The 13,584-nt window shown below is 54.9% G+C and overlaps 1 long non-coding RNA gene across 1 annotated transcript in view; it reads left to right on the top strand.

Annotated features, from left to right (window-relative positions):
• The first annotated feature begins 683 nt into the window (after positions 1 to 683).
• Positions 684 to 13,584, top strand: part of LOC132385462 (uncharacterized) — a 24,206-nt gene continuing 11,305 nt past the window's right edge. Inside the window, exons 1-2 of the long non-coding RNA XR_009509188.1 lie at positions 684 to 844; positions 10,039 to 10,236. This is a non-coding gene — a long non-coding RNA (uncharacterized LOC132385462). The remainder of the gene's footprint in view (positions 845 to 10,038; positions 10,237 to 13,584) is intronic.

The following is a 13,584-nucleotide window of genomic DNA, read 5'->3' as shown; positions in this document are numbered from 1 at the left end:
ATTCATTGCCACAGGTGGCCGTGGAGGCCACGTCATTGGTCCTTGATTAGTCAGGGCACCAAAGCTCACGGGGTGAAGGCATGAGATAGGTGGATAATTTATCAGTCTTGATCAAATGGCAGAACAGACTCGATGGGCCGAGTGGCCTATTTCTGCTCCTGTGTGTCATAGTCACTCCACATCTGCCACTTTACTCTCTGAACATCTGTGATTCAAGGGATGTGCTGGGACAGTCCCCAGAGGAGATAGTCCTTGCTCACCACATCCGCCACATTACATTCCCTCACGTCTACGAGTCAGGAGTGAGACAGGACACGTTCCAGTTCCTTGGCTGAGTGCAACTCCAACAACTTTCAAGCAGCTCGACACCACCCAGAACTTCACAGCTCTCTTACTGGGCACCCCAATGGCAACCATTCACAGTGTGTGTCCTACCCTGGCGCACCGAGGCCCTTCTGTCCTTCAATACTTTCCCACTGGCTGTGCATGTCCTACGTTGTTTTGGCCTCACCCCCTTCGGCTCTCATCTCCATTTTCTATTGGTGAGTTATTTCAGTCCAATCACAGCTGGAGATGAGGCGGCCAAGGTCAAGTTCCTTCCCGGTCCTCCAACTCACTGAATGAATTCTATTTATTATTTTGTTTTTCCTTCTCTTCAGGTTTCGTGGCCTCGTTAACTGCCGGTGAAAAGGGATCATTGTTCGCCTGTGGCCTGTTGAGAGCTACCTGTGTGAGGGAAGCATTCGAGGGCACAGAAAGTCCTTTCATCAAGGCTTAGGCCTGAGGCCTCAGGTCTGAAGAGAGTCTGGCCGACATTCTCCTCTCGTCACACCCCTCGCTCGGAGTGAGTTTTTCTTTCTCCCCTCTCGCTCTCTGTGTCCTCGCAACGTCCCGGGGCCGGCCTGCCAGCGGTTTTCTCTCTCTCCCGCAAGTTTGAAGGGTCTTCGGGGGTGGCGGCAGGGCCGGAAAGAGGCCTGGGTCTCGGGTTCTGCTGGCTGCTGAGGTTGGTGGGGGCTGGAGGGAAGGACTGAGGAGGGAGAGGGGGAGAGTGTGGTGGGGTGGAGAGAGAAAGAGAGGGGAGGTCAGTGGGAAAGGAGAGGTAGAGGGTCTGAGGGAGAGAGAAAGAAAATGTGTGTGTGAGAGAGAGAAACTGAGTGAGTGAGAAAGGGAGGGGGCAGTGAAAGGGTGAGATTAGGGGAGACAGAGAGCGACAGTGAAGGAGGAAGAGTGAAGGGGAAGCGGGAGAGAGATAGGAAGGGAGACAGGTGGGGGAAAGACAGCGTGCGGGGAGAGCGCGTGCAGAGTGAGTGAGAGGACTAGAAGAGTTAGTGAGGGTATCAGACACCCATAGAGGGCAGATACAGACTGACAGACAGGTGAGAGGGTGACGGAGAGCAGGAAGGGTGAGAGGAGGGGAGGAGGGAGCGGAGATGTGCTGGTGGGCACTGGTCGTGCCTCTGTTGGGGCTTGTCTCCCTGACCTGTGCCAACGACGCCGGGATCCAGCGACGCCTCACCCCGCAGAGCGCCGCCGCCGCCCCTCGCCCCACGCGGAAGCTCGCAGAAGCCAGCGGGCCGGTGCGGACCCTTCACCGTGGGACCCCGATAGGTAGGTCCGCTTCTCTCGCAGCAATCCGGGACAAACGTTCCTGGTACAGGCCGCAGAGGGAGGTGGGTAGAGGGGTTTGGCGGGGGGGAGGGGTTGAGGGTGAAGAGGAGGATCATCTGCGGTCTGAGAGCTGTGGCTGGGGAGCCACCCTGTGGGATAGCACTGTGGGGTCGAGGGGCTGAGTGGGCTGCAGTACCTGTACCACACAGCTGTTCTAAATACTTCTCTTCTCCCTCGCCCCCTTTCCCTCCACCCTCCCCTTACCAGACTTTTGCCACCCTCACTCCTTCCCTTCCATGCACCCAACCTCTCTATACCAACCCGTCAGCCACCCCCCCTCTCTCTGTCTCCATTCCCCTCTCCGCCTCTCCAACTCCCCACCCCAACTCACCCTCACCCCTCCCCTTCCTCCCTCTCCCCTCCCTCTACCCTCCTCTCACCCCTCCTCCCTCCCCATTTCTCTCTCCCCATCCTGCTGCCTTCCACCTCCTCCCCCCTCTGTCCCCTCTCTCCACCCACACATGGACAGGGAAAGACACAGATTTAATCTGAGTGTGAGTGTGTGTGTGAGAGAGAGTGAGTGATTGTGTCTGACTGTTCTGTGGCCCTGTTTTGCTCTCTCCCCTCACGTGCTGGGGGCCCATCTCTCTGAAATCAGATTCTGTGCCTCACCCCTTCACATGTGTTTAAGTTTAAAATTATTCTTAAAATGTTGCCATCACTGTCCAGGACACACTGGGGCCCCCGTGTCTCCCATGGGTCCTGGACGGCCCTCAATTTTGCTCTCCAGGGAAACCCAGGCGTGGACATACCCTGGGAAGACGGGCAGTCTGGCGGCTCGGGCGGGAACACTGCCTGGAGCAGTTGGGAGTAGGGGTACACGGGGCTCCAGATCCACAGAGGGAGAGTCACACACACACACACACACACACACACACACACACAAGACAAAGGGAGGGAGAGAGAATGGGAGAGCAATAGAGATGGAGAGAGACGGGGAAACAGAAAGGGAGAGTGGGACAGGGAGAGAGAGAGAAAAGCAGAGACGGGGAGAGACAGACGGAGAGGGATGGAGACTGAGAGCGAGAGAGAAAGAGATGGGTAGAGGGAGAGTGAGAGACAGAGAAAGATGGGAACAGGGAGATGGTGAACTACATATACCTGTCTGGATGCGCTCCCCCCCCCCCCCCCCACTGACTGCTCCTGTGGCTCCTCCCACGGACCCCGGTATAAAGGCGATTGGAGACACAGCCCCGGCCTCCGTCTCCAGGATGTAGGGTAGTGGTCAATTGCTGCTTGTTCTTTCTTCTAGCCAATAAAAGCCGATATCTCGCCTCACGTCTCCAAGAGTTTTTAATGGTGCATCAGAGGGACAGAGAGAGAGATGGGGAGATGGATAGACAGGGACAGAGAAAGAGAGAAACAATGTGATGGGTAGAGAGGGAGAGAAAATGATAGAGGAGAGAATGATAGAGGGGAACAAGGGAGAGAGAGGGAGGGAGAGAGGGGTGGAAGTGGAGAATGGGGAGTGAGGGGGAGGGGAAGGGAAAGAGAGACAGAGACGGGGAGAGGGAGCGAGAGCGAGTTAGAGAGACGGGGAGATGGAGAGGGAGAGAGACAGGGAGATGGAAAGAGAGAGAGATGGGGAGCAGGGGGCACAGAAAGGGGAGAGACGGGGAGGAGGGCAGTGAGAGAGGGGTGGACAGGTGGGGAAGGGCAGAGCAAGAGTGTGAGATAGAGAGGGAGGGAGGAGTGATCAGGGAACAGGAACAGAAAGTGTGGACAAAGAGAGGACAGTCATAGAGAGAGGAGGTGGGGTGGGGGGAGCATGCGAGAGTGTGGGAGAAAGACAAAGGGGAGGCGGGGAGAATGTGGGCAAAGAGAGGGAGAGGTGGGGAATCGAGGGGAGAAGGGGGTAAGGGAGCAATCTATCACAGCTCAGGGTATTGGGGCTCGGAGTTCAATCCCGGCGTCGCCTGTAGGGAGTCTCTGTTCATCTCCTGGTGCTCCGGTTTCCTCCCCCAGTCCAAAGTCGTGCTGATTAGTAGGTTAATTAATCCTGGTAACTTGTCCTGTGGTTAGGTTAGGGTTAACCGGGGGAGGGGTCGCCGGATTTCTGGGCGACACAGTCCAGAGGGCCTGCTCCCTGCTGTATCGCATTAAAATGTTAATAAATATAAAGCTCTGGTTCCCCCAGCCTTTCGAGTGCCTGATCCCTCTCCCAGAAAGCAGGGGAGGGAATGGCCAGGGTGGCAGCGTTTACCCACCGTGCGGACGGACGGGATGGGAGGGAGGGACATGGGCAGTGCTGACCGCTCTCTGCTGGTCCTAGCAGTCCGGAGCCTCTTGGTGTCCACTCTCCACCCCGCAGCCTCTGTCACCAACCCCCCTCGCCCTTCATCCATCCCCTCTCTGGCTCCAACCTCCTGTCACCTCCCTCATCCGGTTCCCCCCTCAGACCCAGCTCCCCTCTCCCCTCCCAGTGCTTGACGTCCCGAGGCAGGTCCACCTGATGTGTGGGTGGCTTTGACCTCCTCCGGAGGGATTTGGGAGGCTGGAATCGTAAAGGGTTAGTTCTCAGGTGCAACAGGAGCATAGAACAAGCCCATTGTACCACCTTTTAACCGACTGCGATCAATCTAACCCTGCGTGGCCTCCATCTTTCTATCATCCATGTGCCTGTCCAGGAGTTTCTTGTCTTTCGAGATACAGTGGGGATACAGCTCTTCGAACCACCACCCCCCACCCCCCCGACAACCTCCTGCCCCGACTTAACCCTGGCCTAGTCACAGGATAATTTACAATGACCAGTTAACCAACCGACCGGAGTGTCAGTGGACTGTGAGAGGAAACCGGAGCACCCGCAGGAAACCCAAGCATTCACGGGGAGGACAGAGAGAGATTTGAACTCCGAACTTTGACGCCGCGAGCTGAAATAGCCCCTCAGTAACCTCAATATTAAAAACTGAGGCTGTGCCCAATGTTAAAAATCCCTACTGTATCTGGCTGACTGTGCAGGTTAAAAAAAAAACCCTGACTCTGGCATCCCCCACCCACACTGCCCTCCAATCACCTTAAATTTATACCCTCTGGTATTGGCTGTTCCTGCCCACTCCGTGTATCATTTTACACACCTCTAACACGTTGCCCCTGATCTGCCAAAAGTGGGACTTTCCAGTGGCCAAGCATTTTAATTCCCATTCCCGATTTTTGCCGGCTGCTTTACTGGGAGCAGTGGGAAGTGCGGCAGGAGCTCGGCGGGTAGCTAGGGAAGTAAGCAGCGGATGCCTGGGGCCGACCCTTCCTCAGGACCGGGAAGGAAGTGGGGGGAGGGCGCCAGGATAAAATGGCAGGGAGGGAGGAAGTGATGGGTGAAGCCAGGTGGGTGGGAAAGGAGGGAATCTGATAGGAGAGGAGAGTGGTCAGAGCCAGACTGGTGATCTTGAGGCTTTAGTGAAGAAACCTCCCTTCACTGATGCCTCTAGCCCTGTCCACTCTTACGGCAGCCTGTTTCAGAAAGAGCAAACAAAGAGAGGCTCGAGGCAAAGTTTCTTTTTCCCTGCCCGTATTTCTATCTGCTCAGCTAGGCAGGATAGTGCGATGCTCCTCTTGCGGGACGTGGGGAAGCAGGGAGACTACAACTGCAGGAAGTGCATCCAGCAGCAGCTTCTAGCTGGAACTGGGTGACCTCCGCATCATTCGGGAGGCGGGGTGGGGGGGGGGGGGGATAGGTAGGACATATCGAGAGGGTAGATGCAGGGCACAGGAAACTGGCTGACAGGAGGGGGAAGGGGTTAAACAGCCAGTGGCCATCCCCCTCATGACCTGACAGAAGAGAGTCACTAATCGTGTCTCTGGCGCTGAGTCTGCCTCTGGCGGAGAAGAGGCGAGGCTGTGCTGATTGGGGATTCATTAATTAGGGGAATGAACAAAATTCCCGGATGGTTTGCTGCCTCCTGGGTGCCAGGGTCTGGGACATCTCGGATCAAATCCCTGGCATTCTTGAGTGGAGGGGTGACCAGCCAGAAGTTGTGGTCCATGTAGATACCAATTACATAGTTAAGACAAGTGACGAGGTTCTGCGTAGGGAGTTACAGTAGGATCTCCAGGGCTGTGATCTCAGGATTGCTATCTGTGCCACGGGCTAGTGAGGCCAGAACGAGGAAGGTTATCCAGTTGGTGATTATAAGGAGCTGTGTAGGAGGGAGGGCACAAGATTTTGGATCTTTGGGCTCTCTTCCAGGGAAGGTGGGACCTGTACAGAAGGGACGGTTTTCACCTGAATTGGAGGGGGACTAATATCCCAGTGGGAGGGTTTGTTAATGCTGCACGGTGGGGTTTGAAGAGTTGCAGAGGGGTGGGGACCAGAGTGCCAGAACAGTTAGTGGAGAGGTTGTGGGGGCAGATGTTGGAAAGACCTCAGACAAAGTCAGTAGTCAGAAGGTTGAGCACGGTGTGACTAGTGTCCTGAGCTGTGTATGTTTCAATTCAAGAAGTATCGTAGGAAAGGCGGGTGAGCTCAGGGTATGGACCAACACCTGGAATTATGACTTTGTGGCCATCAGTGAGACTTGGCTTACAGGAGGGACAGGACTGGCAGCTCAATATCCTGGGGTTCCCTTGTTTTAGACATGACAGAGCAGGATGGATTAAAGGGAGGGGTGGTGTTATTAGTCAGAGAAAATGTCACAGGACAGACTGGAGAACTCAACTAGTGAAGTATTCTGGGTAGAACTGAGAAATAAGAAAGGTATGACCACTTTAATGGGGCCACAATTACAGAGCACACAGCAAATCCTAGGGACTTAGAGGAACACGTTTGTAAAGAGATTGCAGACTGTTGTAGGAAACATAGAATTGTTATAGTGGGTGATTTTAACTTTCCACATATTGACTGGGGCTCCCATACTGTAAAAGGACTAGATGGGATAGAGTTTATTAAATGTGTTCAGGAATCTTTCCTTCGTCAGTCCCAACAAGAGAGAGTGTGATACTGGATCTGCTATTAGGGAACGAGATGGGGCAGGTGACAGACGCTTGTGTAGGGGAACACTTTGCATCCAGTGACCGCATCAAAGTAAATAAGCAAAGAGACAGGTCCAGTCCATGGGTTGAGGTTCCAAATTGGAGAAAGGCCAATTTTGATGGTATCAGAAATGATCTGGCAAGTGTGGGTTGGGACAGGCTGTTTTCTGGCAAAGGTGTACTGGGAAAGTGGGAGGACTTCAAAAGTGAAATTTTGAGAGAACAAAGCTTGTATGTTCCTGTCAGAATAAAAGGTAAAGATAACAAGTGTAGGGATTCTTTGTTTTCCAGGTATATTGAGGCCCTGATTAAGAGAAAAAAGGAGGTGCCTAGCAGGTATAGGCGGGCACGAGGTCCTTATGGGGTGCAAGAAATGCAAGAGGACACTTGAGAAAGAAGTCAGGAGGTTGCCTTAGCAGACAAGGTGAAGGAGAGTCCAGTGGATTAAGACGTGTTAAGAGCAAAAGGATTGCTAGGGATAAAATTGGTCCTCTGGAAGACCAGAATAGTAATCCATGTATGGAGCCAAAACAGATGGGGGAGATCTTCAATGCACTCGGTGCATCTGAATTTACTTGGGATATGGATACAGAGTCTATAGCAGTGAGGGAAAGCAGTATCAACTTGTACAGAATACAGAGGAGGAGGTGTTTGCTACCCTGACTAAATCAGGGTGTATAAATCCTCAGGGCCTGACAAGGCAAGTCCTGAAATTGCCGGGGCCCTAGCAGAGATACTTAAATCATCCTTAGTGACAAGGGAGGTACCAGAGGGTTGGAGGATAGCCAACGTTGTTCTGCTGTTTGAAGAAAGGAAATCAAGAAGTTATAGGGCGTTGAGTTGTGGGGAAGTTATTGGAAGGTGGTCTAGGGGATCAGATATACAAGTATTTGGATAGACACGGACTGGGGGTGGGGATAGGTCATGTGTAATCAATCTTATGTAGTTTTTCGAGGAAGTTATCAGGAAAGTGGATGAAGGCAAGGCAGTGGATGTTGTCTCCATGAACATGGCGAGGCATTTGACAAGGTCCTGCATGGGAGGCTGGTCAAAACGGTTCAGTCGCTTGATATTCAAGCTGAGGCAGTAAATTGGATTAGACGTCGGCTTTGTGGGAGAAGCCGGAGAGTGGTAGCAGATAGTTGCCTCTCTGACCGGAGGCCTGTGACTACCGGTGTGCCGCAGGGATCGGTGCTGGGTCCATTGTTGTTGGTCGTCTGTGTCACTGATCTGGATGATAATGTGGTGAACTGGATCAGCCAATTTACGGATGACTCCAAGGTTGAGGGTGCAGTGAGAAAGGCTATCGGTGATGCATTGGAGATTTGCATCAGCTGGAAAACGGCAGACGGAATTTAAGACAGAGAATTGCGGGGTTTTGCACAGCGAGTGGTCAGACACTGAGGCGTGCAGTAGAGCAAAGGGATCTGGGAATATAGGTCCATAATCCGTTGACGATGGCATCGCAGGTAGGTGGGGTTGTAAAGCAAGTTTTTGGTACTGTGGACTTCACAAATCAATGTACGGAGTAAAGGAGATGAGATGTTATGTTGCAGTTGAGTTGGTGAGGCCTGATTTGGAGGTGCAGTGCACAGTGAGGAAGACGAACAGTGAGGAAGACTGTCAAGGCTGGTCAATCAATCTGCATCAGCTGGAAAAAATGGGCTGAGAAAAGGCCGATGGGATTTAATGCAGACAAGTGAGAGGTTTTGCACTTCGATAGGACTGTCTTACACAGTGAACGGTAGGGCATTGAGGAGTGTGGTAGGACAAAGAGATCTGGAAATGCAGATCCACAAATCATTGACAGTGGCATCACAGGTAGATAGAGTTGTAAATGTAACTCTCGCTTCAGCTAGTGGCTTAATTTAGGGGGTGATAGCCCTCCCGTCTGGCCAAACTTAATTCTTATCTCGTTTGGATGGATGCTGCGTGATGAGTCCGCTGTTACAAATCAGCACCCTGAAATAATAAACAGTACGCAATATGCAACTAAACAATTAAGTTTTATAATTATTACTTTGACTATATGGTTAGTAAAGAAAAAGGGCCCATTCTCCTGAAACAGTCTGTTGTGCGATGTTGGAGCTCACTGATTGTCCACCATCGACCTCCTCCGATCGTCGCGGCCCTTCGGACCCTCGCTCCAAGTCCACCCCGTCCGGCGGTCTACCGACTCTCTCCATTCGCGTCTTCTCTCCTCATCTCTCCCCGGCAAAAGGCCGTGAAAATCTCTCTTCCAGACTCACCAGAAAGAACAGCAGCATTCCAAACCCCGTTATCTCCAGTCATAGCACAAACATTGCTGCGACAGAGAAACCACTACGTCATCAGTGAAACCTTACGGCATGCTACATAAAGAAAGCTTTTGGCATATTGGACTTCATAAATCAATGTCCTGAGTGCTGGAGATATTATGCTGAAGTTGAATACACGTTGGTGAGGCCTAATTTGGAGTAGTGTGCAGTTTTGGTCACCTACCTACAGGAAAGATGTAAATAAGTTTGAAAGAGTTCAGAGAAAATTTACAAGGATGTTGCCGGGTCTGGAGAACCTGAGTTATAAGGAAAGGTTGAATAGGTTAGGACTGTATTCTTTAGAACGCAGATTGAGGGGAGATTTGATAGAGGTATACAAAATTATGAGGGGTATAGATAGGGTAAGTGCAAGCTGGCTTTTTCCAGAGGTTGGGTTACCACTGAGGTCATGGGTTATAGGTGAAAGGTGAGAACATGAAGGTAAACGTCTTCACTCCGAGGGAGGTGAGAGTGTGGGACGGGCTGACAGCACAAGCGGTGCATGTGAGCTCAATTTCAATGTTTATGAGAAGTTTGGACGGGTACCCAGATGGTGGAAGTATGGAGGGCTGTGGTCCCGGTGAAGGCCAATGGGAGTAGGAAGTTCAGATGGTGTTGGCTTGGACTGGTTGGCCTGTATCTATGCTATACTTCTCCGTGAGGAGGAGAGAGGGAGGGACAAATGTTTGTTCTTTTTTACAAGAAGGAGAACTTGATATTCAGGCCGCCAGGTGACCCACAAGGCATTGCTGCACTGCCCCAAGGGTGGCACAAAATGAGGCCATGGATCGGAAGAGGAATGGGAATTAAAATGGTCGGTCACCGGAAGGTTCTCCACAGAGGGGAGGCTGGTTTCTGTGACGGGCCGAGCTCTGTCCACAATTCTCTGTGGTTCTCGCGGTCGCGGGCCGAGCGGAAGCGGTGATGTATCCATTAGGGTGCTTTCTACGCTGCAGCTGTGAAAACTGGATACGAGGGAGAGTGGGGTAGGGATGTGTCTGCGATGGGAATGGGGAGTTGAGGCATCGGCGGGGTAGGGCACTGGGGACCTTGCAGTGCAGGGCGGAGAGCGATGACTCCAGCTGCTCTTTCTCTCTCTGCTTTCCAGCCAGCCGGGCCTGCGCCGTTGGCAGCATCCTCCTGTACCCGGGGGCCATCTGGGCGCCAGAGCCATGCCTTGTCTGCGCCTGCCAGACGGGGGGGACGGCCGTCTGCGAGCGGACCGAGTGCCTGGAGGTCAGCTGTGCGGGAGCACACGTCCCGCCGGGGCGGTGTTGTCCCGTGTGTCCAGTGACTGGTGAACCAGGTAAACCCCCCCCCCGCCGTCGTCATTACTCCCTCCATTCCCTACACCCCTCCCCATCTCCATAACCCCCTCACCTTCACCCCTCCCCATCCCCATAACCCACACACCTACACCCCTCCCCATCACCATAACCCCCTCACCTCACCCCCTCCCCCACCCCATAACCCACTCACCACACCCCACCCCACACCAAACCCCCACACCTACACCCCTCCCCATCTCCATAACCACCTCACCTACACCCCACCCCATCACCAAACCCCCACACCAACACCCCTCCCCACCCCATACCCCTCACCTACACCCCTCCCCAACTCCATAACCCCCTCACCTTCACCCCTCCCCATCCCCATAACCCACTCACCTACACCCCTCCCCATCTCCATAACCCCCTCACCTACCCCCTCCCCACACCATACCTCCTCACCTACACCCCTCCCCATCTCCATAACCCCCCTCACCTTCACCCCTCCCCAACCCCATAACCCCTCACCTTCACCCCTCCCCATCCCCATAACCCCCTCACCTACACCCCTCCCCATCCCCATAACCCCCTCACCTACACCCCACCCCATCCCCATAACCCCCTCACCTACACCCCTCCCCATCCCCATAACCCCCTCACCTACCACACCCTCCCCAACCCCATACCCCCTCACCTACACCCACTCCCCATCTCCAAAACCACCTCACCTACACCCCTCCCCATCCCCATAACCCCCTCACCTACACCACTCCCCATCCCCATAAACCCCACACCTACACCCCTCCCCATCTCATAACCCCCTCACCTACACCCCTCCCCATCCCCATAACCCCCTCACCTACACCCCACCCCATCTCCATAACCCCCTCACCTACACCCCTCCCCATCTCCATAACCTCCTCACCTACACCCCCTCCCCATCTCCATAACCCCCTCACCTTCACCCCTCCCCATCCCCATAACCCCTCACCTTCACCCCTCCCCACCCCAAACCCCCTCACCAACACCCCACCCCACCCCATCCCATAACCACCACACCTACACCCCTCCCCATCCCATAACCCCCTCAACTACACCCCTCTCCATCTCCCATAACCCCCTCACCTACACCCCTCCCCATCTCCATAACCCCCTCACCTACACCCCTCCCCATCCCCATAACCCCCTCACCTACACCACTCCCCCTCCATAACCTCCCTCACCTACACTCCTCCCCATCCCCATAATCCCCTCACCTACACCCCTCCCCATCTCCATAACCCCCTCACCTTCACCCCTCCCCATCCCCATAACCCCTCACCTTCACCCCTCCCCATCCGCATAACCCCCTCACCTACACCCCTTCCCATCCCCATAACCCCCTCACCTACACCCCTCCCCATCCCCATAAGCCCCTCACCTACACCCCTCCCCATCCTGATAACCCCCCTCACCTACACCCCTCCCCATCCCCATAACCCCCTCACCTACACCACTCCCCATCTCCATAACCTCCTCACCTACACCCCTCCCCATAACCCCCCTCACCTACACCCCTCTCCATCTCCATAACCCCCTCACCTACACCCCTCCCCATCTCCATAACCCCCTCACCTACACCCCTCCCATCTCCATAACCCACTCACCTACACCCCTCCCCGTCTCCATAAACCGCCTCACCTACACCCCTCCCCATCTCCATAACCCCCTCACCTTCACCCCTCCCCATCCCCCATAACCCCCTCACCTTCACCCCTCCCCCATCACCATAACCCCCTCAGCTTCACCCCTCCCCATCCCCATAACCCCTCACCTACACCCCACTCCACACCCCTCCACCACCCAAACCCCTCACCTACACCCCTCCCCCTCCCATAACCCCCCACCTACACCCCTCCCACCAACCCCTCACCACCCCCCATCAACCCCCTCACCTACACCCCTCCCCATCCCCATAACCCCCTCACCTTCACCCCTCCCCATCCCCATAACCCCCCTCACCTTCACCCCTCCCCATCCCCATAACCCCCTCACCTACACCCCTCCCCATCCCCATAACCCCCTCACCTACACCCCTCCCCATTACAATAACCCCATCACCTACACCCCTCCCCATCCCCATAACCCCCTCACCTACACCCCTCCCCATCCGCATAACCCCCTCACCTACACCCCTCCCCATCTCCATAACACCGTCACCTTCACCCCTCCCCATCCCCATAACCCCCTCACCTACACCCCTCCCCATCCCCATAACCCCCTCACCTACACCCCTCCACATCCCCTTAGCCCCCTCACCTACACCACTCCCCCTCCATAACCTCCTCACCTACACCCCTCCCCATCCCCATAACCCCCTCACCTACACCCCTCCCCATCTCCATAACCCCCTCACCTACAACCCTCCCCATCTCCATAACCTCCTCACCTACACCCCTCCCCATCCCCATAACCCCCTCACCTACACCCCTCTCCATCTCCATAACCCCCTCACCTACACCCCTCCCCATCTCCATAACCCCCTCACATACACCGCTCCCCCTCCATAACCCCCTCACCTACACCCCTCCCCATCTCCATAACCACCTCACCTACACTCCTCCCCATCTCCAGAAACCCCCTCACCTATACCCCTCTCCATCTCCATAACCCCCTCACCTACACCCCTCTCCATCTCCATAACCCCCTCAACTACACCTCTCCCCATCTCCATAACCCACTCACATACACTCCTCCCCATCTCCATAACCCCCTCACCTACACCCCTCCCCGTCTCCATAACCCCCTCTCCTACACCCCTCCCCATCTCCATAACCCCCTCACCTACACCCCTCTCCATCTCCAGAAACCCCCTCACCTACACCCCTCTCCATCTCCATAACCCCCTCACATACACCGCTTCCCCTCCATAACCCCCTCACCCACACCCCCTCACCATCTCCATAACCCCCTCACCTACACCCCTCTCCATCCCCATAACCCCCTCACCTACACCCCTTCCCCTCCATAACACCCCTCACATACACCCCTCCCCATCTCCATAACCCCCTCACCTACACCCCTCCCCGTCTCCATAACCCCCTCTCCTACACCCCTCCCCATCTCCATAACCCCCTCACCTACACCCCTCTCCATCTCCATAACCCCCTCACCTACACCCCTCCCCATCCCCATAACCCCCTCACCTACACCCCTCCCCATCCCCATAACCCCCTCACCTACACCCCTCCCCATCCCCATAACCCCTCACCTACACCACTCCCCATCTCCATAACCTCCTCACCTACACCCCTCCCCATCCCCATAACCCCCTCACCTACACCCCTCCCCATCTCCATAACCCCCTCACCTACACCCCTCCCCATCTCCATAACCTCCTCACC

Source organism: Hypanus sabinus, assembly GCF_030144855.1.
Source record: "Hypanus sabinus isolate sHypSab1 chromosome 24 unlocalized genomic scaffold, sHypSab1.hap1 SUPER_24_unloc_16, whole genome shotgun sequence".
In the NCBI taxonomy this organism is placed as follows: domain Eukaryota; kingdom Metazoa; phylum Chordata; class Chondrichthyes; order Myliobatiformes; family Dasyatidae; genus Hypanus; species Hypanus sabinus.
The sequence above is the reverse complement of the archived record's forward strand: the minus strand, read 5'-3'. Positions and strand labels throughout refer to the sequence as shown.